Raw genomic sequence first — 26,909 nt, forward strand, 5'->3', positions numbered from 1 at the left:
CAACAGACTGAGAAAGGAATAACGTCATCAGGATGGGTGATATATCGAGATTACCATAGAGAAATTGAACTGTCTCTCTACAATGAAGGAAAGAAGGATTATGTCTGGAGTGCAGGAGATCCTTTGGGGCATAACTTTGTGCTACTGTGCCCTGTGATTAAAGGCATTGTAAAACTACAACAATCTAATCCAGGAAGGATGACAAAGTACACAGATCCATCAGGAATGAAGATATGGGTCACTCTTCCAGGAAAAGAACCAGATGTGCTGAAGTGCTTGCAGAGTGTGGAAGAAATACAGAATGGGTGCTAGAGGAAGATAGTTCTAAATACCATCTACGGTCATGTGACCAGTTGCAGAAATGAGGATTATAACTAAATGAGTGCTTGTGTTGTATTTTGTTAATAATGCATGTGTACAGATAATTGTATGTTCTTTTAGTATACTTATAATATGTTGCAACATCAATTAAGAGAATATCATGGCCAGGCGGTGGCGGTGCATGCCTTTGATCCCAGTAATTGGGAGGCAGAGTCAGGTGGATCTCAGTGAGTTTGAGGCTCTACAGAGTGAGATCCAGGACAGGCACAAAAACTATACACAGAGAAACCCTGTCTCAAAAAACCACAAAAGAACCAACCAACCAACCAACCAACCAACCAACCAACCAACCAACCAAAAAAACAAACAAACAGAGACCACCAAGGAGCCAGTTTCTGATACAAACACATAAGGGTTCTTGTATTATCAGGTTTGAATCTGGTGCTTTCACACTCCTGCTAAAGGGAATTGTGGTGGCAGCAGCAGTGAGCCCAGAGGTAGAGAGGTTTCCTAGGGGAAAATCAAAATCTAGGAATTACATGCTTTAACAACTTGGGATTGGGTAGAAGGGATAAGGGACAAGGTGATATTTTGAAACTATTGGTCTAGATTTTGAGCATGAAAACACATTTGAAATCATTGGGTTGGACTTTTTGGTGGGGAACCACAACTTGCTGAGCAGGATTATCTGGGCTACTCAGTAGGATTATCTAGATAGCTTCAAGGGCCATAAATCACAGACAGAATGTCTAGAGAAGCAAATTGCCCTGTATCTGTTCAAATTGTCATGGCACATTCCTGAGATCCTTACTGGAACTGAGTACAGCTGGTAGTCTTAGGTGGTGGCCTTTTCCTAAGATGGAGCCTCTATTGCCTTCACAGTTATCAGATGAAAGTTTGAGATACTAGAGAGTTGTCCACAAGTGTCATTGCTAGTATGCTAAATATGTAATGCATTTCTGATTTTATGTGGGATAGTTGTGTTATGTTTAGGCATAATTATGACCTGGTTATTGTTTTTCACTTGGAAACAAATCATGACATAAGGAGATATGATTGTGTCAAGTAGATAAGTTGTGGAATGTGATCACTATTCTTGGCTATCAACTCAATTGACTATATCTGCAATGAACTATGATTAAGAAATACAGGCACAATTGTGATCTGGACCTTGAGTCAAGAAGACAACAGTGTGTTTGACACAGATCCTGAGGCTAGATGACAAACCCCTTTAGTCCAGAATTTGAGGCTGGAAGACACATCTTTAATTTGGTTCACACCTTCTGCTGGACAGACAAAAAAAAGGAAAGATATGTATTAATTCTTTGTCTGTTTTACCTCACCTTGACAGCACATCCATTCTTTAACTGGCATTGAAGACTACTTCCTTAGGAGTCCAGCAAAAAAAAATACTGAGATACCTAGAATCATGGGATTGAACAGCTTCTAGATTTATCAACTTTCCATTCATACCTTGCAGTTTTTGAGCTGCAGCTTGTAAGGCATTCCAATTAATCCCCATATGAATATCTATGTGTGCATGTATGTACACATATATGTATACATTATATGCCCACAGAGATATTGATAGAATGATACATGGATAGATAGGCAGTTAGAGAGAAAGAGATACAGAGAGAGACAGAGAGACAAAGAGACAGAGGGATTCATTCCATAAGTTCTGTTACTCTGGAGAACACTGACTAATACACTGTGGTTCCAAGTATATTCAAATTCTATACCTTTAAGTTCTAATTTTCAATTTATATTCCACACATCTGAAATACTCTTAGCAAATACTTCAGTACCAGGTCATATACATTTTCAGAAAATACCTTTAATATTGTATAAAGCTAAAGAACATGGAAAGAGTGAAACATCAGGTTGGATGTTCTTTCTGATGAAAAATTTATGAAATAATAATAGCCCTTAGATACATGGCAAGATTAGGTTATTTGGATCAAGTTGATAGGTACTTGTTACTTAGTGGAATGCTACCTATTTATTCAATCCAGTATTCTTTAATCTATTAAATTCAAATATTAAATAAATTGATGATTAACAGGGGAACACAAATATCAATGTTCAAATCACCAAGGAAGGAGAAAATAAACTCAAGTTCTAAAGCCACCATTTAGAATTGTAGTTAATGGACTGATTGATAGTGCTGGGAAGACGGCTCAGTGGTTAAAGAACACTGACTACTCTTCTAGAATATCTGGATTTAATTTTTAGCACCCTCATGGTAGATCACAATTGTCAGTAGCTCCAGGTCTAGGGCTTCAGACACCCTCACACAGACATCTGGCAATACTGATCTATTCTTATGTAATGTTTGGAATGTCTGGTATTTTCCATTAGTTGCTAGCCCATCTTTGGGTGGATCCTTGAATGGTGTCAGTTTATGGATCCAGTTGTTGTCTACCAGTAAGCCTGTCATGGCAGCAGGGCCTGGTTCCCTAATCCTTTCATGGCAGCAGTGTAGTCAAGCTCTTTTGGGCCCCCACAACCCTTCACCAATATCTTTTAGGATTTCCAAAAATGGGGATGAACTGCTGCTACTGTCTACTTCTGGGTTGTACCTGCATAATGTACAGGACCATCAACTGACCCAGGTCTTCTCTTCCTTGGTCACCCAATCACAGTGAATTCCCCATGAACATGCTTGACAGAAGAAGGCATTGTAACAGGAATAGAGACCATAGGCATTTGGGCAAATTCTTCATGTAGCTTTCTTGTACCTTCAAGACCTGCTTGGGCCCAAGCCAACTAACAAACTTCTCCTTTTATGGGCTTAAATCTCTCTTTAGTTGTAAATGTTCTGGGTGCCCTTCCATATGAATGGCAGGAAATCACTCCACCCCTCACAGAATAGTGGGCAGCACAAGCTAGCTAGCCCCCATTGTGTCCAGGAGAATGAAGAGGAAGTGCCTATGGAGAGCAGGAAGATCACATAGTTGGCTATTGGAGTCAGGGGCAAGTGCTATTGAAATGCAAATCTCTGCTGATTCAGAAAAGGTCTGGGCCTAGTGCTGTGGGATGGTCTGTATGTCAAATGTGTTGCTGATTGGTCAATGAATAAATCACTGATTGGCAATGGCCAGGCAGGAAGTATAGGCGGGACTAACAGAGAGGAAAACTGAGAGAACAGGAAGCTGGGGGGGGGAGACACTGCCAGCCGCCATCAGGATAAGGAAGATGTAAAGTACCGGTAAGCCACAAGCCATGTGGCAAGGTATAGATTAATAGAAATGGATTGATTTAAGCTGTAAGAACAGTTAGCAAGAAGCCTGCCATGGCCATACAGTTTGTAACCAATATAAGTCTCTGTGTTTACTTGATCGGGTTTGAGCGGCTTGGGACTGGCGGGTGAGAGAGATTTGCCCTGACTGTGGGCCAGGCAGAAAAACTCTAGCTACAGCCTAGTGTGGAAGGCAGGATCAGGAATCTTTGCGATGTTGTCTTTAAGCATAGTGTAACCATGTGGGGGATGCTCTAGTCAGTCAGTCCCCACTAGACAATTAGGCTCTCCAGGCTACCTGCCAGTCAGAAGTTTTGCAGGGTCCTTCTAGCTACCAGCCTCAGTATTGGCTTTGAAGAGAATCTGTCTCCATTAGTTTTGTTTGCTGTGCAGCTGAAGCGTTGCTGCAGGGAGCTGAGCAGAGAGCATGGCCAAGCTGGAAAACCACAACATGGTGAGTGAGGGGCTGCCATCCCTGGACTCAAAGGAGTGCTCATTTGAGTCATGGGAGTCAGTGTGTTGGGTCCTCTTCTTGCTGGGTGGGAGCAAGTGGTCAGATGTAGAGTTCAGCTTATTCTTGCCTCGTCATGCATTGTCCAGCACGGTCCCGCTCATCCTGCATGCTCCAGTGTAGATATTTGTTTTCCTGCATGGTTCTGCATTGTCTTTGCAGTTCTTGAGGCCAGATGGCTGCCTCTGAATAAATTCACTCTGCTGGCTGCATCTGTGAAAAGCATTGGGAGCAGGACTGTGCTTTGAAATGTCCTTGTTGACATAAATGTGAAATGCTAGCACCACACATGTATTGTTTCTTAGGAACACAGATTTTCAAAGTCAAAGAGGCCTGGTTTTTCCCTTATCTTCCAGAAATTCTACACTTTGAACATTTAACATGAAGATTTAGAATCCAACTGGAATTAATTTTAGGAGCTTGTAAACAGTATTTCCTGTGTAAAGTTGCACTCCCACGCTAAACTGTGATGTAGAAGAGTAGAATTCATGGTAATAGAATTGATGGTATGTAGTGTTTACAGTTATTAGGATACATTAAGTCACAAAGTAGAATTTAGGTAACAGAGGGCTGCATCACAAATACCCTAAAGATAAGTAGTATGCTAACCATGCTGGTTAGACCTTAGTGTGATAAGATGTAAATTTTGTTCCCCAAGAATAACCAGCTACATTCCATAACATGGGAGACAATTCTGGTTTACAACAGGTAGAAAAGCCCATCCTTCCATTAAATAATTGTCCTCTAACATGCTGCTCAAGAGAGCATTATAGGGTCAAAACCAACATTAAGTCCTGGTATGCCATGGAGGTATATTAATTCTAGAAGAGACGCATTTCCAGTCTTTTTGAAAAGCAGTTTTAAGTCAAGGTCTCCTACATTGTTTGATGTGGAATTGAGCCCTGTCTGTAGCCCCACAGAGCATTGTCTTTATTATCTCCTGACTCATCACCCCATGTTTTGGTTTACATGTCTGCACAATCTCAGAGTTCTAAAGTTACCAGTTTGAGTCACATAGTGAATTTTCCATTGCACAACAGGGAAAGGAAATGTGTGTGAAAAATGGCTTCTTCCTTCAGACCAGAAGAGGAGGAAGAGTGGAATTGGCCTGCAGACAGGGGTGGGGCCTGCAGACAGTGGAATGGGACACTGTGTACACAGAGTGGGCATTAGACTAGACAATAGCTTGATCACAGACTGAAGTTGAGTGCAGTAAGCTGCACCATCTCCATTACAAAGAAGGACTGATGGGGTGTGGTGAGTGACTTTCTCTGTAATTTCTCTGCATGTATTAATTCCTTCCATGTGAATGAAGTCCGACACTATTGGCTGGTGTACAGTTTATGGAGGATAGCTTGAACTACTAAGTATTCAGTTTCCAATTAGTCAGTGGCTAACATTTTACATGGGACTGTTGTGCCCAGATCGCGACCCCCAGAGAGACCACCAAAGACCAGCATGCCAGAATGCAAAAGCAAGGTTTAATTTCGGGGTATCCAAATGCAATACAAGCCTAGGCAGGGACTTCGTCCAATACATCCAACGCAGTGGAGGCTGGAGGAAGTGCCCGCCTGTCTGCAAGCTCAGTTTTTTTTTTTTTGGTTTTTTGAGACAGGGTTTCCCTGTGTAGCTTTGCGCCTTTTCCTGGATCTCGCTCTGTAGACCAGGCTGGCCTCGAACTCACAAAGATCCACCTGCCTCTGCCTCCCGAGTGCTGGGATTAAAGGCGTGTGCCACCACCGCCCAGCTGCAAGCTCAGTTTTTAAAGGGAAAAATCACAAGGTCACAGCGTTTAGGGATGCTAGTACAGATACAATTCTGATTGGCTCACTTCTAGGGACTTCTAGAAACTTACTTGCAAGGGAGTGGTTGCCCGCCACTATTTCTCATTGGCTGCCCTCAGGTGGGGGCATTTTTATGGTCAGTTACCCTGGAAACCAGGGAGAGGACATTCCATAGTCTGGCAGGCATTACCTCGTGACTATCTTGTGACTCTGTACTTTTACACTTCCTGGTTTCTGGAATCGGAACTGACTGGTTTTAGGAACTCATGGCCTGTACCTAAAAGGAGATATCTCAGGCCTTAGTTTTAGGGTGAAAGCATTTTTGGTTTTGCTGATGTGATATTACTTATTTGCTGTCTTTTAGTGTGTGCAGTTAGCTTCTTGGTTTAGATATTTTCTTCTGAAAACCTCCTGTAAGGTTGGACTTGTACCTAGATATTGTTTAAATTTCACTTTATTATGAAATATCTTATGTTCTCTATTTATGGTAATTGAAAATTTTCTCGATATAGTAATCTGGGATGGCATCTGTGGTTAATTAGAGACTGCATTGCATGTGTCCAAGCACTTATGGCTTGTAGAATCTCCATTAAGAAGTGAGCTGTATGCCGGGCGGTGGTGGTGCACACCTTTAATCCCAGCACTTGGGAGGCAGAGCCAGGTGGATCTCTGTGAGTTTGAGGCCAGCCTGGGCTACCAAGTGAGTTCCAGGAGAGTCGCAAAGCCACAAAGCTACACAAAGAAACCCTGTCTCGAAAAACCAAACAAAAAATAATAAAAAAGAAGTGAGCTGTAATTCTCATAGGTCTGACTTTATAGGCTACTTGATTTTACACTTTGTAGCTTTTAATATTTTTCTTTGTTCTGTAAGATTAGTGACTTGGTTATTATGTGACAAAGAGACTTTCTTTTCTGGCCCAATCTATGTGGTGTTTTGTATGCTTCTTTGTATCTTCATCAATACCTCCTTTAAATTAAAAAAAATATACCAGACTATTTTATTAAAAATATTTAGTGGACATTGGAGCTGGGTTTTATCTCTTTCCTCTGTTTTTGTCATTCATAGGTTTGGTCTTTGCATAATTGCTGAAAGCCATAAAATACATGAAGTAGGATTTCAGCTGATTATGACAAGCTAATACCTGGAAGAAGCCAAAAGCCTTCCAGAGGTCAAGTTGAGACTCAAGGAGTCTTGTTAATATTGTCATTTTATTATTAGCTGTTTCCTGCTATGAATTTCTCATGTGCTCTTGTAGCTTTTCCATCATTCATTGGGCACACTTTCCCTTCTACTAAAGGAATATTTAGATAACTTTCTGTGCACAAACTTAGCCAGGATCCCTAATTTCAGGCCCTTCTGTCATTATTATCTTTAGCAGCCAGGACCATCCCCAGAAGGACAAAAGTGTCTTATCAGAGATAGCTCTGTATTCTCTAGAAACAGACTTAAGCATCTAGAATACCTGTTTGAGGAGATCTGGTACATGTTCTGATTAAGTTTACCTTTCTCATTTCTAAAGTCTTATCCTTGGTTTTAGATTCACCCTTAACAATTAACTCAGAACTAAAAAATTCCTACTTAAGGTACATCTAGCCATGATGGAATTTGCCTAGCCAAGTTGTCTAATGTCTGAGCACACTTGCCAGAAACCACAGGAGCAGAGATATCTTGGAGAAATAAGGGTCAAAGGAATAAAAGGGAAGTTTTATTTTCAGAGTTGGATGGGCAGAGAAGAGAAAAGAGGGTAGAAGAACTAGATTGTTAAGAACTGGAGAGGAATGTACTAAAATGGGAAAGAACAAGATTGAAGGGCTAGAAGAGAGTACTAGAGGACCAAGATGGAGGATGCCAGATCAGGAAGAACAAGATGAGAAGAAAGGAGAAGGGAGAGGAGCTAATGTGGAAAAGAACTAGATGGATGAGAACCTACATGGGGCAGAACTAAGATAAGAGAATTAAGATAGAACTTAGAGGTGACAGAAGACAAATGTAGATATAAATCTGGCAAGAAGGATGCTAGGTAAGAGAGCAGAATAGAAGCAAAAAATTGACTCAGAAGAATAAAATGTATGGAATAAAGAAATTTGTTTATGTAGATTCATTTCCTGTCATCAAAGAATAAATTACTGATTGGTTATAGATTCTTCCTGGACCTTGGGATGGGCCTGTTGAGGGGCTGGATATGCATAGTCTCTGAAACATGATGTCCCAGATTACCTGGTTATTTTGTGTCAAGAAATTTTTATATCAAACATTTTGTTTGACTGATATGTCCCTTTCTTCTATTTTGTCTTTAGTGCCTGAGATTCTTTCTTCCATCTCTCTATTTTATTTGTGAAACTTGCCTCTGTACTTCCTGTTTTTAGTCCTAAATTTTTCATTTCTGGAATATTCACAGTTTCTGTTTTCTTTATTGTTTCGATTTCCATTTGAGGTCTTAAACAGTTTTATTTGTCTCCTTCAACTTTTTTTTAATTTTATTTTGGCTTTATTTAAGTTGTTCATTTTTAACTCCAATAGTTTGTTTGTTTGTGCTTTCATAAATTTATTTAGGAGATTTATTCATTTTCTTCTTAAGAACCTCTGTGGTGGTATTGTGTTCCCCAAAATATTGTGCACCCTAATAAACTTTTCTGGGGTCAGAGACAGAAGGCTAGAAAATGGTGGCACTCACACTTTTAATCCTAGCATTCCAGAGACAGAAATCCCTCTGGATCTCTGTAAGTTCAAGGCCACATTGGAAACAGCCAGGCATTGTGACACATGCCTTTAATCCCAGAAAGCGAGCCTTTGATCCCAGGGAGTGGTGGTAGAAAGCAGAAAGGTTTATAAGGTGTGAGGACCAGAAACTAGAAGCATTTGGCCTCATTAAGCATTTGGCTGGTTAAGCTTTTAGGTTTTGAGCAGCACAGTTTAGCTGAGACCCATTCTGGATGAGGACTCAGAAGCCTCCAGTCTGAGGAAACAAGACTAGCTGAGGATCCAGTGAGGTGAGGTGGCTGTGACTTGTTCTGGTTCTCTGATCTTCCAGTTCACCCCAATACCTGGCTCAGTTTTGATTTTATTAATAAGAACTTCTAAGATTCCTGCTACAGACCTCTATCATCTGGGTTGTATTTTGAGACCATAAGATGTTGAGATAATTAAGCTGTGAGATATCATTCATGGAGAACTTGCTGCATATATGGAGTAGAAGTAACCAAAGAGAGAGATGAATGGGAAGTTGTGGGGACAGAGAAATCTAAGCCCTTTGAAAATGAAGCCCCATGTGTCTGACACAGAACTACTAGATTTGATTGTTGTCATGCTGGGTTTCAGTCTTCCCTTTGTCTTTCTTCACTTTTGTCTCAATTCCTTTTTGGAATGAGAATTGGTTTTCTGTGGCATTTGTATGTTGGAAAGATTTAACATGTTTTTGATCTTCTAAAATGACACAGTCTAGAATTGGTCTTGAGTGTCAAAAGAAATTTTGGATATTTGAACAGTGTAGGGGCTGTTGCAGACTATGAGCGTCATTGAAATGACTAAATGCATTTTTTATGGATGACCCTGAGCCTATAGTGACCTGCATCAGGAGCTAATCAACTGAATGAAAAACTCCCAGATAGGAGTCTGGGCCTTCTAAGTCATTAGATTACAATGTGTGTGGTATTCTTCTTGCTTCTTGTGTTTCTTTTGATGTTTATTAATGAATATGATTATTTTTTTCTGTATAAATGGATATGCACCATATGTATGCCTGGTCCTCACAGTAGTCCAAAAAGAGTCTTAGAACCCACAAGCTTGGAATAATGAACAGTTGTGTGATTCCCCCATATAAGTACTGGCCATTGAGCCCCTCTATATACAAGACCAGTAAGAGCTCTTAACTTTTGAGCTGCCTCTTCTTCCCTGTGTTGATTATTTATGACCAACATTGATATTTCTAATGTTATCATTTTTCAAATTGTAACTGTTTAAATGCATGGTTTCTTTTAGTAAGATTTATTAAAGTATAGTTTAAATTGGAGCAATTCAGATTTCTGAAAAATAAATACAGAACTAGAGTGAAAGCCTAACTCTTTGTAGGAATTTCAGTAAAACAATCTCTGAGTTCATCTTAAATTTTTGTTTGTTTGATGGAATTTTACAGAGCAGATGGGTTCTTAATATTTATTTCTTCCTGTCCTATAACTGATTACATAGACTAGCTAACTTTCAACTCTGAAGCACATATACCTTCCTCTACCTTCTAAGTTCTGGAATTAAATACATGAGCCATTACACCCAACTTACAAATCTACTTTGTAGTTAGTAATTGTTCATACAATTTCTCTGATGTGTGCTCAGTACTGTTAAAATGTTTGCTTGTCACTCTATCTCTGTTAATAGACATTTCTCTTGCAGGATGATATTCAATTCAAAGCATTCAGAAATAATAGATGTAAATCTCCTATTCAGTTTCTTTGTGAAGTAACTTGATGATTTCACTGTAATGTCTGAGTTACAGAATATGTGTAGTGTGGGAGCCCGTTCTCGGGTTCCTCGTGGCTTTACCCAACATGTCCGCATAGAGGATGATTAGGACCACGGGCCTGAGTGCAGGTGTCTGAGATGGTCTGCACTTGGCTGTGCTAGGGGAGGAGGTCTTTTGCTCCAGCCCTTGGCATCTCTATAAAAATCCTGGGGCAGAGACAGTCAGGGCCTGTTGGAATAGGTTCCAGGCCCTCTCGAGGCTATCCTTTATGTTCTATCTGTTTATCTCCATGATATTCTCCACAATAAATCCTTCTATCTAATATTTCCTGCTGCTCGCACTCAAGAAAACTCTGGGGAACTGTGGGGGTGGTTGGGTAAACGCCCCACAGAATGGCGCCATGAACAGGGACTAAAGAAAAAAGAAAAAAGTGACTAAAGAAAAAGAAAAAATGGACTAAAGAAAAAGGGGGGACTGAAAAAAAAGGGGGGAACTAAAGACAAATGAACAGGGACTAAAGACAAAGTAATAGGGACTAAAGATAAAGGAAAATAATAGTTTTGTTACAGAGATTTTGGCAAAAGTGCTGAGTCAGCCCTGCCAGTGGAAAGGCATGCCGGTGTTATGGAAAATATATATATTTTATATATATTATTGAGAGGCAGGGGTTTTATCCTCGAGAGAAAAGGAAAGCGGACTGGAAGGATGTCCGATGCTGCAGCGAAATTCTCTGTCAAAATTTTCTATCTTCTATCCCTTTCTCAATTTCTATCTGTGAAAAACAAGTATAAGGTATAGCATAATAATATAGTGTAGGAAAAACTTAGAAGTGTAAGATCGTGTAGAAAAAAATAAGGCAACTAGACAGAAACTCTACAATTTTCTAACTTTGGGGGCTATAAACGCAAACTGGGAAAAAAATCTATCTTTGGGCTTTTTGGGTAGTAAAAAAGCTCTTTGAGCTTATGGGGAAGAAAAAGTTGCCTATGGAAGCTTTTGACCTGGGGACAGCTGAAATGCTAAGTCCAAGCGGCAGAAGAAAGTGATTTCTCCCTGAGACAAAAATAGTGTAAAAAGCCAAAGTTTAAAGTTGGGAAGTTTTGGGAAAAGTTGGTCTTTCTTTCTCCTGGGGGGAAAAAAATCTTTCTCTTAAACTATAAAGCTTTTCTTGGAAAATTTGGGGGGAAAAAAACTCTTTAAAAAGCCTTCATCTTTCTCAAAAGCTCTTAAAAACTAAAGCCTTTAACTTTCTCAGGACAAAAATTAGAATCACCTGAAGATATTAGTATGGGGACCACATGTGATTAGCTCTAAGGGAAAACAAGAAACCTCTTAAGACTAAGACGGCAAAACCTAAGTTCTGACTTGTAGATGTATCCAACCTTCCCATCAAACAATAAACACAGAACCAATGCAAAGAAGAAAGCCAAGAGGTCAGAGCCAAGAGCCAAAACCTTACCCTTCCTCCTGCAGTGGTCCTACCTCTCCGAACCAGAGCTACCCCTGTGTTAAAGTCTTTATATAGAGTTCCTGTCCTGCCTTCTCATTGGTTGTAAACCCAACCACATGACCGCCTCCTCACAGCCTGTCTGTATAGGCCTCCAGGTTTTCCATGATTGGTATTAAGATTAAAGGCATGTGTATCCAATAATGGCTGTATCCCTGAACACACAGAGACTTACCCAGCTCTGCCTACTAAGTGCTGGAATTACAAGCGTACGCTACCACTGCCCTGCTTTCCTATGGCTTGCTAATAGCTCTGACCCCTGGGCAACTTTATTTATTAACATACAAATAACATTTTAATACAAATAAAATATCACCATATTTCCCCTTTTCTATTTTAATAAAAAGGAAAAAAAAGAAAAAGCTTATAACTAATATAAGAAAAACTATATACAAAAGGACAATAACTATATACAATATATACAAGTAATAAATACCTAAACAATGTCTGATCCATTTGTATTTGACAAACTCAGAGAAAATAATTTCATTATCTATCCTATTTTGGTAAGTCCAAAATGTATCCTAATTAATCTTCAACTATAACTAACTAAACTTCAACTATAACTAACTAATCTTCAACTCCCTCAGAGACCCAAGAAGGAAATAATATTAGCTAACAAAAATAAAAACAGGAAGTGCACATAAGCAACCTCCAAAAAATTTGTGAGTTGACAGAAACAGACAGCTGTCTGGACAGTCACCTGAGGTTTCTCCGAAGTGCTGGGGCATCATCTTCAGCCTATAGGCCCAGCATATCCGACAGACTCATTTGTGAAGCAGGATGTACACAAGGTTAACAGTTCAACCTCACATTGAGTGAGAGTAGTCCATGTACCAGAAACACCTGAATTCCACCAGTGTCATGTCATGATTCAGGATTTCAAATTCTGGAAATTGCTGATGGTTTTCCAACTCAGCTGTCCATTCTTCCTGGCTGTGTATATATGGCTTCATCTCAGCATCCCATTCTTCTCCATATCCCTCCATCAAATGCCAGTCTACTATTGAGAGGCGTGAGCTTAGTTACTCTTCAAGAATAACTGTTTCAGCTGCTGTTCCATTGCACATCAGAGGCCATCGGCCCACTGCCTGTTCAGCTGCCTTCGAAGAAAAGGGCACTGTACCTTTTTCGAATTGCGAAGGCCACTTCAGGGATGGTGCCATATTGTCCTGGCCTCTGAAGATGCCTTTTGATAAAGCCATAACCACACTTGTTTTGGCAAGAATCAGTAATCCTTTGTTTTATGTCCTGTTTGTCCATTTTGTCCTGTTGATTCGAGGATACTTTGTTGTCCAGTAGCTAACTTTTGCCACAATGAAAGTTAACTCCATATGCAGTTTCTTCAATGCCCATATTTTCTCTGAAGTAGATTGGTACTGCCAGGAGCCGACATGTCTCATAGTCATAACAAAAAAGAAAAATTTTCTAAGTTATTAAAACATTTTAAATGCCATATTCTGTAGATCTCTGAAGGGTTTGAAGATAACCTGTCTATCTAAAATATATCTACTCAATCTTGAAAACATACCTAATATAACTACAAGTTCTATTATAATATCTAACTACTAACTTTCATTTCTTTATATCCTAATAGTTGGTAATAACATTCAAGGATCAGAAAATTGCATTACATTGTTAGATGAACGGTACAATTAGAAAAATATATATAACATTTTCTAACAATATCAATTTCAATATATATAATTTGTATACAATATAAAACAATCCAATCCAATGTAAAGTATTTACATTTTTCTTTTCTTTCTTTCTTTTTTTTTTTAATAAGAACCTTAAATCTAATCTCCTTTGCTTAGCCTTTTTCCTAACCCTTGACAACAACTTGTAACCAACCCCCCTAATCAATGAAAATTATCCCAGACCCAAAACCCATTAAAAGACCAAAAAAACCAACCGCCCCACACCACCTCTTTGGGAATGTGGGCGTCGTATTCTTGAAATTGCTTCCTGCTGGGTATGGGCGAAGGTATCTTTATCCTGAAAGAAAAATTTTAGGTTAATTGTCAAATTCTAGGAAAGGTAAATATATCCTTCGTTATCCAGTCTGTGTATAATGCCAAAATTCAGGGTTTATCTCAAATCCTTATTCAAGTAGTCTTTGAGACTGGATCATCTCAGCTAGCTCTTCTCAAAATTGCTCTGAGCACTTTGTAGTTCAAAGCTGATCTGTAGATGATGTTTGTCAGCTTAGTGATGTTATTATTGTCCACGTGGAATTGTTGTTGTTGTGGGGCCCCATCTTCTTCCTGGAGACTTCAGTTGATGTTAGGCCTAACCGTGATTTCCTGCAAAAAACTGATAAGAGACTCGAACACAAAGACTATATATGCGACTTTTTAGAATTAGTTAGTACTCTATATGACCATTTATATCTTAACAAAGTTTAAAATGTATATATATCTATATATATTGATCTTGTAAATTTTGATATAAAATTCATACTTTAAGAAAAGTTTAAAGAATCAGAATAGAATCAAAGAGTTGAGATTCGTAATAGAATAGTCCCTTAATTAATTTGGCTTTTCTCCTGTCCCATAGCAGAAGATGGCTCTTTTCCTCTGGCATGATACAGGGAGTTTGCATTTTCCTTTTAACAACATGCTTGAGTTTAAAGAAGGAGAGAGCCATTCTCCAACTCCAAAGTCAGCTTTAAATTTTAATTGAACTGGGACTATTAGAAGTTAAATAGTGTTAAATCTTTAAAGAAAAGCAGAAACAAACATTTAGGAAGACATAAAATTTTTTTAGATAACATACCCATACGCCATTTCACTCTGTTTCTTAGGATAGATGATTTGTTCCTTTTCTTCAGTTGTCTCATTTGTCCAGTGTTCTTCAAATTCCTTAACCTTCATTCTCCTAAAAGACAAAAACAAAAACCTTTCCCCAAGGTTTTTTGGGGATGTTCCTTTTTGACAAGTTATCTGATTAAATGAAAAGGCATGTGTTACTGGTGTAAGTTAGTTTAAATTGGATGTTTACGATAGTTGATGAACTATCACCTCCTCTAATTAAGAGGTCTCTCTTGTTCAAATCGAACCTTTATCAATTTTGATGGTACCCACAGCTTATCTTCTCCTGTAGAAATAAAAGCAAAACCTCGTCCCCAACGTAACACATACCCTGGTTTCCATTCTGAGGTCAGCACATCCTTAAAGTATATAGATTGATTTAATTCTGTAGTTTTTTCTATTATCCAATGTCTCTCTGCAGCTGTTGTTCCTTTCTCATTGGCATTGAGAAAATTCAAAGTTAATAGAGCATTATGTAGTCTATTTCTGGGGGTTTTTGTTACTCCTTTTTGTTTATTTAGCATATCCTTTAGAGTTCTGTTTGATCTTTCTATAACTGCTTGACCTGTAGGATTATGTGGTATACCTGTAACATGGTTTATATTATAATAAGCAAAAAACTGTTTCATTTTAACAGAGACATATGATGGAGCATTATCAGTTTTGATTTGTGCAGGTATACCCATAATGGCCATAACTTCTAGCAAATGAGTGATTACAGAATCAGCTTTTTCAGAACTCAAAGCAGTTGCCCATTGAAATCCTGAATAAGTATCGATAGTGTGGTGTACATATTTCAGTTTTCCAAATTCTGCAAAGTGAAACACGTCCATCTGCCAGATTTCATTCCTCTGAGTACCCTTTGGGTTACATCCTGCTGGTAATGGTGTTTGATTGTAGAAGGAACAAGTAGGACATTTCTTTACTATTTCTTTGGCTTGTTGCCAGGTTATGGAAAAATCCTTTTTTAAACGTTTACTATTTACATGATGTTTTTTATGAAATTCTGAGGCCTCCAGCACATTTCCTATCAATAATTTATCAATCTCATCATTGCCTTGTGCTAGAGGGCCTGGCAGACCAGTATGAGATCGGATGTGAGTTATATATAAAGGATGACTCCGTTTTCTGATTGTATCTTGTAATTGAATAAATAATGAAGTTAATTCTGAAGCATCGTGGATAAATTCTGCAGTCTCAATATGTAATACTACTCTTTCAGCATACTGAGAGTCAGTTACTATATTGAGAGGTTCTGAAAAATCCATTAATACCAACAGAATAGCATACAATTCTGATTTTTGAACTGAATTATAAGGACTTTGAACCACTTTACTTAAATTTTCTGATTTGTAACCTGCCTTTCCTTGTTTGTTGGCATCTGTATAAAATGTACGAACTCCAGATATGGGTTTTTTCCTCACAATTTGAGGCAAGATCCAATCAGCTCTCTTTATAAGATCAATTCTATTGCTTTTGGGATATTTGCTGTTAATTTCTCCCAAAAAATTACTACAAGCTTTTTGCCAAGCTTCATTTTCTATCCATAATTTTTCAATGTCCTCCTTAGTTAAAGGTACGACAATTTCTGCTGGGTCTATTCCTGCTAATTGACGAAGTCTCAATTTTCCTTTCCAAATCAAGTCAGAGATTTTTTCCACATAAGTTTTTAATTTTTTATTTGGTTTATTTGGTAAAAATATCCATTCCAATATAATATCTTCCCTTTGCATTAATATTCCTGTTGGGGAATGCCTAGAAGGTAAAATAACCAAAATGCAATCCAGCTTTGGATCAATACGATCTACGTGCCCTTCATGTACTTTCTTTTCTACCAAGGCCAATTCTTTCTCAGCTTCAGGTGATAATTCTCTTGGACTATTTAAGTCCTTATCACCTTCTAAGGTTTTAAACAAATTATTCAGTTCATCATTTTTATCTGAGTATTCCACTGTTGTAACAAGTCTCGACCCCACAGGTTCATAGCTATGTTAGCCATATATGGTTTTAATTTTCCTTTCTGTCCTTCTGGACCTATACATTCAAGCCATCTTACACTTTATTTCACTCTAGATAATGTCCCAATTCCTAAGAGTTGAATGTTTACCTCCTGAAGAGGCCAAGTTGGATGCCAAAATTCTGGTGCAATTATGGTAATGTCAGCACCTGTGTCTACCAGACCAGACAACAAAACACCATTTATTTTTATTGTTAGTTTTGGTCTTTGTTCATTAATAGAAGTTTGCCAAAAAATTTTCTTTATGTTTTTTCCTGTATTTCCTATTTTCTCTGTTTCATCATCTCGACTAACATGATTTATTCCAATAGACATTTGGTTATTTAGTTGCTTTGAGTAGGGGTTTCCTCTACAACTGCAGGAAAGGTTTGAACTGGATTTACTGTGGGGGCCTGCCTGAGGCCCCTCTGGGAGTTTCCCAAAGCTCGAGGCAGAGGGTTACCCTGTCTGTCCCTTGTTGATCTACATTCGTTGGTCCAGTGTTTTCCCTTACCACACCTTCTGCATACTCCAGAAGGAAGGGGCATTCTGTTGCCAGTGTTCCTTGAATAAACATTATTTCTAGGAATGACCTGTTTACAATCCCTTTTCAAATGTCCTTGCTTTCCACATCCAAAACATCTAACATTGCTCAAACCTTTTGAAATTGCTTTTCCTACCCACATATCATCATGGTCATAAGCCTCTACATTAACTGTATCTCTAATCCAATCTTCCAAAGGTGCAGATCTTGCCTTTAACGGCCTAATTATTCTTTTGCACGCTGCATTTGCATTCTCAAAGGCTAAAGATTCAATTATTATCTGACTAGCCTCTGAATTCGGGACCATTTTTTGTACTGCTGAAGTCAATCTTTGTAAGAAGTCTGTGAAAGATTCTTTGGGGCCCTGTATAACCTTTGTAAATGACTCAGTTTTTTTTCCTGGTTCTTCAACTCTGTCCCATGCATTCAAAGCTGCCGTTTTACATAGAAGTAGGGTTTGGACATCATATGAACATTGTGTTTGTACTGAAGCATATTGGCCTTCGCCAATAAGCTGATCCTGGCAGACTTGTATTCCGCTATCCCTCCATTGTCTTTCTATATTTTTAGCCTCATTACTGAACCACATTTTCCACTGGAGATTTTGTCCGGGTTCAAGAACAGCCTGTGCCAATTCCCGCCAGTCCTTCGGTATAATCCTATTACAAGTTGACCAGGTGTTTAACATTTGCTTTACATATGGGGAGTGCATGCCATAAGATGCTATTGCCTCCTTAAATCTTCGTAAGTCTAACATTTCAACTGGAACCCAAGTATTTTGTTCATTCTCTTCATCAGGTAGCTGCTGTACGGCTACTGGATAAATTAAGGGTGATTGTGTGAAAACTGGCTTTCTTTCTGTAACCTTACGATCCAATTTTGAAACAACTTCACTATTTATTTCTTCTGTCTGAATTTGAATTTCTCTATAATTCATTTTTACCGGTTTAACAAGTTTTTCTAAGACTGTTATCCTGGCACTTAAGTTGACGATCTTTTTAAATAGTAAAATGAGGATAAGAAAAGTAATAAACTGAATAATTCGATCAATATTAATCTTTTCATATAGTTGTTCCATTGTCAGAGTGCCTAAAATTTCAAACAAAGCCCAATTTTCTTCCAATGTACACATAAAGCCCATTTTTTTTTTAATGTAGAAAAAAATTCTCTTTTAAATAGATATGTTAATTGACTTACCAAGTCTGGGTAGAACAGTAGAATCCCAGGGAATTTCACAGCCACCTGGTGTTCGAGGTGTGAATCCAGCGAGAGAGAGAGAGAGAGAGAGAGAGAGAGAGAGAGAGAGAGAGAGAGAGAAAGTGTAGCCGCTTGAGCCGAGTCAAGCCTTGGCTTTACAGGCAGGGGCCCTGTTCAGCGGGGCAGGTCTGAGTTGTTTGTAGCAGTTCCAGCTGCGGGTCAGTCAGGCCTGGGCCCAAGCTAGGCAGCCGGGCTGCCCAGGCTGGAAACCGGACCTGCCGCCAAGCCAAGCCAATCGGTTTTTAATGAATTCTTGTCACGTTGGGCGCCAAATGTAGATGTATCCAACCTTCCCATCAAACAATAAACACAGAACCAATGCAAAGAAGAAAGCCAAGAGGTCAGAGCCAAGAGCCAAAACCTTACCCTTCCTCCTGCAGTGGTCCTACCTCTCCGAACCAGAGCTACCCCTGTGTTAAAGTCTTTATATAGAGTTCCTGTCCTGCCTTCTCATTGGTTGTAAACCCAACCACATGACCGCCTCCTCACAGCCTGTCTGTATAGGCCTCCAGGTTTTTCATGATTGGTATTAAGATTAAAGGCATGTGTATCCAATAATGGCTGTATCCCTGAACACACAGAGACTTACCCAGCTCTGCCTACTAAGTGCTGGAATTACAAGCGTACGCTACCACTGCCCTGCTTTCCTATGGCTTGCTAATAGCTCTGACCCCCGGGCAACTTTATTTATTAACATACAAATAACATTTTAATACAAATAAAATATCACCATACTGACTTTCAAGCTTTAAAAATCCTCCCTGCAATGTAGGAGGCAGGGACAAGTTCCTAAAAACCTCTTCTAAGCTCTGTAAACGCTTGGGAGAGTGTGGGTAAAGAGCTACAGAGAGCCCAAAAGGGCGGGAAACTTTACTGGGAAAAGCAAAAAAGCCAAGCTTTTCAGTTACAGCCGAGCTGAGGCATCAAGGGTTTTGTTTGAGTGAGCGTTTCAGAATGAAAAGGTGCTCCTAATCGTCCTAATGCAAAGATCCCCTGAAGCATGCAAACTGTTAGCATTGTATCCTCGCTTCTGACCAAAAACCCAGAGGTGACTGGCCAGCATCTGAGTTGTAGTGCATTTCGGGGATACTAGGGTTCCTGCAGTTGTAAACTTCCAGGAGCACAGAGCTGAGGCAGGAAGGTGCAAAACCCAGGGGAAAATTGCCAATGAACAAAGCTAAAGCCAGTGGGAATGGCACAGTTGTCCACTTTCCTACAAGTCCCGGTTTGATAGGTCCACAGCTGAAAAAAAAAACTGAGAAAAAAGCTTTTCTATCAAAGTAAGGACCTTTCTGGGAAAACAGTAAAGCTGAACTGTGTTTGAAGCAGTTGTGCTGCTGAGTCAGAATGATGTCTGGGGAAAGAGCCCAGCCAGGGCAGGACAGAACTATGCAGGAGTAAAGCTTTCTTTTCTGTCAGAGAAAGCACCTCTTTGAGAAAAGCTTTGTTTCAACTGACTCCCTGAGATGAGGGAGTGTAGCCCTGAGGGGTGATTGCCTCTGGCATAAGCTCTGTCCTTGAGCACCCAGACAAGCAAATGCAACCCACTGGGGGACTGGGCCAGGTGAAGAAGGCCTGATGAAGCAAAACGCCAGTCCTAATGGGAGTTTAGAAATGGCCAAAACCTCCCTTGTTAGATTTTCAGTCTGTAGGCAAACCACACAGACCCCGAAAACAAATGGACATAAAGCCCCTACCTTCAGTAGCAGGGAAAGCCGCCACTGTAGTGTGGGAAACTGTTTCTGGGGTAGAGGGGATAAATTGAGACCAAACTGGGAACTGTCTGGGAAAAAGACTCTGAAGAAACAGAAGGGACATATTCCTCCCCAGAAAATACATGACCTGTGAAAAGCTGCTAGAATTTGAGGCAGATTCGGAGGGAGAAAAAAAAGCCCCTGCTTCCAAAGGCAGCTAGCAGAGGAACAGAGCTGCAGACAGATACCTGAAGCTCTGCATATGGGGGGGGGGAGGAACAAGCAAAATGAGAATAAAGTCAATGGGAGAAAATCTCTCCAAAGGAGCTATGGAAAAACTGTTGTGAATGTTTTTCACTGACTGGCTAAGACAAACACAAGCCCCGAGGAAAGTTGCTATCAGAAATTGCCCACCTCAATGTGCGCTAACGAGGCAGGTGCAGTTCTGATTTGGGGGCCAGTGTCAAATGAAGGAGAGACACCTGTTAAAGCCATCTGAGGAGAGACCAGAAACTTCCCAATGTCCCATAATTGAAAATGTAAAATGCTTGTTCAAATCTCCCATTGCAAAAGCAAAAAACTTTGTTCAAACTCCCGGGCAAGAATTTGTAAGCAAGTCTGGTAAAAGAGAACCATTTGACTCTCAGACCCAAAAAGAACTATGGGAAATGACTGATATAAGGGAAATTATATAAAGGACTGATATAAGGGACTGATATTATTATGGACTGATATAAGGGAAATGCATTCTGGGAAAGGTAGTTTTTCCGCTAAAGATGGCGACATTGCCCTGAAACTTTTGTCAGCTCGAAAATACGTTCAAGGTAAATTTAAAACACAGCTTTTAAAAGAATAAGGAGGAAAATCGTCTAAGAGTTTAAGTGTCAGTTCCATTGGAAAAATTGAAACGTTATGGAACTAAGTGCTTCACGGTTTGGGGCTCCATTGGTAAAATGCCTTATTTACTCTAATAGCTGTGCAAAGTTTTTATAGTAGTTGGAAGACAAAAAGCTACCTTTAAGAGCAAACAAGCCACTTTAAAATCCTTAAAACAAGAGAAAGCAGTTTACACACTGAACGTTGTCTTAGATATGAAGAAACTTATGTGAATTTAAAAATTATTTACCTGTTGAACAAACAGCCTGCAATGAGTGATTCCTTTGCAAATCTAATTAAGGGGATAAGAAACAGGCATTCAAAAAGAAATGACTGCTTTATAGATGGGAAACAAATGTCAGAAAATCTAGCTGTCTTACAAAAGAGTTGCTTCACCTGAAAGTTCCTTATAAAAAAATCAATGCTAAGTATTACAGCTGCTAATAACATCAGGAGTTAAAGCTAATGAAGTGAAAATACTAAATACAGTTCAGAGCTGTGCCGCTTTTGGCTTTACTAGCTCCTTTAGAAAAATACTTTATATCACCTAATAGCTGTGCAGTATTTGGTGAAGAGCTTTACAGCAGCTAAATATGGTAATTTCACCCTCAGCGTGAAGTGAAGTTTTTCTGTAGAACAAACCAAAAGTACTGCTGTAATAGAAACATTTGTCTGAATTGAAGCATTTAGGGGAACTATTATGAATTTGGGTGAAGGGACAGCCTCTAGTTAAAAACCATCTACCGTTGACAGTGCATCTCTGCCGGTCTGGAACGGCTGAGACAACTGGCAATTTTGGAGTGTGGCTTCGTCCCAAAGATGTTACAGTCCTCTAGCAACAAGTATCACAACTCTATAACAACAACACTCACTAAATCCCAGTGCTTTATAACAAAGCTGACTATAAACTCTAAACTCTAGAAATGATGTACGTAATTCCTGTCTAGTTATGAGGATCTTTCTAATAGAGATAGTGATGATAATTAAGAATAAGAATTAGAAAAAGATGAAAATAAGACATGTGAGTTTGTAGAAATTATTCTGTCTTGTTAGATCTGTGTTAAGAAATCTTTAGGTGTTTGCTAAGTTAAATATATGCTAATGGTAGCCCTGTATAAGTTTGTAAAATAGATCTATAGAGTTCCTTTAAGAATATAAGCTTGCAAGAAGAATCTAAGGTAGTCCTAAGACATGTAGTAATAAGCTTCTAAGAAGTAAAGATGCTAGTTGTAAATGTAAGTTTAAATAAGAAATAAGATGGAATGAACAGAAGAAATACATAAGAAGTAATAAAAAATATATTTGCTAAAGTAGTTCTATAGTTTCCTTAAGGAGTATAAATAAGTAGATATTAATATGTTATATGTGAGTTTGTAAAAAAAGTGTAAATGTTGAATGTGAGTCTAAATGCTTTGCAAGGCAAAAAATGTTATTTGTGAGTTTGTAAAAAAGTGTAAATGTTAAGTGTGCGTCTATTCTTAATGTATATGGTTGAAAGAACCTGAGACACAGAAGGTAGTGTCGCAGTAGACTGCAAAATAGGCAGTCTGAATGGTTTCAAAAGCTCCAAAAGCCGCTAAGAAGCTAAGAATGGCGGATGCCAGAACCAGCACAAGGCATCCGCAGCTGAGATCCGTGGAAAATCGATGCAACACAGAAAAACCTGAGCTAACATCAAAAACGGTGCGGTTTAGAATACTACTGTACCTAAAAAGGTCTCTGGCTTGAGAATAAGTTCGGAGACGCTTGTTTGAACAAAAATTGTTAATTGCAAAAAGTTTTGGTTGAAAAACGTCTCTTCATATTTTGAAGTGAAACCTGATACCAGAATTTATTTCTTGTTTGAACTTTTTGAACTTAAAATGAGATAAAACTACAGAAAGATTTTGGTTATGGATTTCTTAATATTTGGAAGGCTAGTACCAGAATTTATCATTTGAATTCTAGGACTTAATGAACTGAACAATAGATTTCATTGCAATGGGACAATTTTGAGTTTACTTACAGTAAAGACCCAGAAACTGTTTTCTGGGACTGGTTTTGTGTTACAAATGGAACTGTTTAAATGGAAAAGTTTGGGTCTTCTAACTAGGTTTGAGATTTTCTTTAAAAAATTATAAAGAAAAGGAGGAGTTATGAGGTTGAATTATGTTTGCAGAAATTATATTTACCCTATTGATATTAATGTACCTTGGTTTTGTGGAGTTAAGGAAATATTTAAGTTTGATGTGAATACATTGAAGTTTTTCCTATGTTCTGTTAGCAAGAAAATTCAAATGATTGAGTTAAAGTTGTAAGACGGAGAAAATTGTTAACTATATATAGCACCATATATGCTAACTCAAATGGTTCTGTTAAGAGTTTGCTTTGAGTTATACGATTGAGAGAATTGTGACTATGTATAGCAATATTTATGTTAACCTGTTAATGGTAATGATGAAGCTAAGGAATTCTTTAAGTTTGTAGTCGCCTTAAGAGTTTTTGGTTTAGAAAGGGCTTGAGGCAGCTAAGACTGCTGTAGTCACCTTGGACCTAATTCAAAAGAGAAATGCCATCTATATCATCCTCTACTCCCATACTGGGAAGTATAACAGCTATGGAGATTGCTATAAGCCATTAATAGTTATTTTTATATATTAAGAAAGGGGGACCTGTGGGAGCCCGTTCTTGGGTTCCTCGTGGCTTTACCCAGCATGTCCGCATAGAGGATGATTAGGACCACGGGCCTGAGTGCAGGTGTCTGAGATGGTCTGCACTTGGCTGTGCTAGGGGAGGAGGTCTTTTGCTCCAGCCCTTGGCGTCTCTATAAAAATCCTGGGGCAGAGACAGTCAGGGCCCATTGGAATAGGTTCCAGGCCCTCTCAAGGCTATCCTTTATTTTCTATCTGTTAATCTCCACGATATTCTCCACAATAAATCCTTCTATCTAATATTTCCTGCTGCTCGCACTTAAGAAAACTCTGGGGAACTGTGGGGGTGGTTGGGTAAACGCCCCACAGTGTAGCAGTCACCAGAATTATGTGGCTATTTGTCAAAGAAGCACACATTTACAATGATGTATCATGCCTTTTGTTTTATTTATATGGATGACATATTTATGTATGGCATATTTTAGAATGCAGTGACCTATAATGATGTGCATGTCGACATCACTCAGGAAGAGTGGGCATTGATGGATCCTTCACAGAAGAATCTCTACAAAGATGTGATGGAGGAGACCTATATGAACCTCACAGCTATAGGTAATACTATAAATTTTCCTTCACATTTTAAATAAGGTGACAACTGTTTCTTGGTTATTGATGCTCTTCTGCAATTCTGATTGAGAATGAGGAAGAATGAAATGAGTAAATCAGATTTGGTTCTAAGGATCACTGCAGATAATAATGTAAATTTTTCAGCTTCCTGTAATATTTCATACATTTTTCTTGTCCTATATTTTAGGCTACAATTCGGATGATCTTGAAGCTGAAGAACATTGTCAAAGTTCTCAAAAACATGGAAGGTAATTTTCATGTAAAAACTGATAGAGATGGGCCTGTATATATATATATAATTTATCTGGAAGCTTTAGTGAAATGAAGCAGTGTAAATAATCACAGTTTAAAGTGCATCGATGATAATTAAATGCCCATAAACACATGTACCTCAATGGTAGGTAAGTGAATTATGTTTGCAAGTCATTCTTTTAAGAAGGAAGAAAAAAAAACAATGCCTTAGCAGAAATCACCATTTGAATAATAGTTTCATCAAAGCTATGCTGTACAACTGACAATCCATTTAGTTTCATAGTTTTCATATTACAAAAGACATACTCATTGAATATGTGATAAGAATATATACACAACCTTGTAATAAGCAAATAGTCCATAGAATATTTACTCATATAGGTGTTTTGCCTTTCTAATTTTAGTTAGATGGGTAGAAAGAGTCAAGAGTTAAGGGGAGAGGGGAGCTGTTGTAGAGAAACATTATTCCCTATACCACATATTGATGAGGAACAGAAAGTCCAACTGTAAATGAAATGTGGAAATATTCTTGTTTTTATTCTTTCTTTAATAGTTATATAATATGTCACTCTGGATACCAGTTCTATGAACATAAGGATATGGGAAGAAACAGTGTCCATCTCTCAATTTCAGAACATAGAAGATATGTAGTAGTCCCATGTTGAGTAAACTTGTTGAATGTGATTCAAGTTTACAAACAATGGGTTTTCCAGGTTCATTCAGAATAGATCAACAAATACACCACAGAAAAGGCCTATGGGTACTAGGACTGTCTGTACATGCTTCTGTTTGTCCTGGTTAACTTTGAACATGTATCATGACTCACAGTATAGGAAAATTTATCAATGGGATAAGTGAATGTCCAAATTCTCCCAGTTCGTTTCAAATATGTGAAAAATCTTGGAGAAAAATGATGCCATAAATATAAGCCAGGTCATAAAGGCTCTTACCATGTCAGGCATGTTCAAATAGGCAAAGCCATCCTTAATGCAGGGGAACATCATGAGTATAAACAACATGCTAAAACGTTAAGATCTCAATTCTCTATATATTTAGATGAATTCTAAAATTAATTCATGCAGATATAAAGACTCAACAATATAATGAATGTGGTAAAGCTTTTAAATTTTTCAATAATTCTTGCAGGCATGAAAGAAGTTGTACTAGAGAGAAGTCACATGAATATACTGAGAGTGGTAAAACCTTTGCCTGTAGTCTTCCTCAAAGCCATGAAACAACACATACTGGAGAGAAATCCTATGAATATAATCAATGTGGTAAAACATTTACACAACACAGTCATTTTCAAAGGCATGAAACTACACATACTGTTAAAAAACCTTATGGATATAATCAATGTTCAAAAGACTTTGCTCACTGGAAAGTTCTTCAATTGCATAGACTAACACATCCAGGAGAGAAACCCTATGAATGTAATCAATGTGATAAAACCTTTACAAAGCCCAGTCATCTTCAAGTACACAAAGTAACACATACTGGAGAGAAACACTATGAATGTAATCAGTGTGGTAAAGCCTTTGCACGACACAGGGCTCTTCAATTGCATGAAAGAACACATACAGGAGAAAAACCCTATGAATGTAAACAATGTGGTAAAGCTTTTGTACAGTCCAGTCATCTTCAAGTACATAAAAGAACACATACTGGAGAGAAACCCTATGAATGTAATAAATGTGGTAAAGCCTTTACACAGCCCCACAATCTTCAAGTACATAAAAGAACACATACTGAAGAGAAACCCTATGATTGTCATCAGTGTGGAAAGGCCTTTGCTTGTCATAGTGTTCTTCGACTGCATGAAAGAACACATACTGGAGAGAAACTGTATGAATGTAATCAGTGTGGTAAAGCCTTTGCTCAAAACAATACTCTTCAAAGGCATGAAAGAACACATACTGGAGAGAAACCCTATGAATGTAAACAATGTGGTAAAACCTTTGCACAGTCCAGTCATCTTCAAGTACATAAAAGAACGCATACTGGAGAGAAGCCCTATTAATGTCCATCTCTCGATTTCAGAACATAGAAGATATGTAGTAGTCCTATGTTGAGTAAACTTGTTGAATGTGATTCAAGTTTACAAACAATTGGTTTTCCAGGTTCATTCAGAATAGATCAACAAATACACCACAGAAAAGGCCTATGGGTACTAGGACTGTCTGTGTACATGCTTCTGTTTGTCCTGGTTAACTTTGAACATGTAGCATGACTCACAGTATAGGAAATTTTTTCAATGGAATAAGTGAATGTCCAAATTCTCCCACTTCTCTTCAAATATGTGAAAAACCTCAGAGAAAAAACCTCAGTGTGGTAAAGCCTATGCTTGTCACAATGCTCTTCAATTGCATGAAAGAACACATATGGGAGAAAAGCCCTAT

The 26,909-nt window shown here is 38.5% G+C and overlaps 1 pseudogene; it reads left to right on the forward strand.

The window, feature by feature from the left end:
• The first annotated feature begins 3,989 nt into the window (after nucleotides 1-3,989).
• On the forward strand, nucleotides 3,990-26,530 carry LOC128098161 (zinc finger protein 431-like; annotated as a pseudogene).
• The last annotated feature ends 379 nt before the right edge of the window (nucleotides 26,531-26,909 follow it).

The sequence above is a fragment of the Peromyscus californicus genome, unplaced genomic scaffold (assembly GCF_007827085.1).
Source record: "Peromyscus californicus insignis strain IS unplaced genomic scaffold, ASM782708v3 Scaffold_61__1_contigs__length_243639, whole genome shotgun sequence".
Taxonomy (NCBI): Eukaryota; Metazoa; Chordata; class Mammalia; order Rodentia; family Cricetidae; genus Peromyscus; species Peromyscus californicus.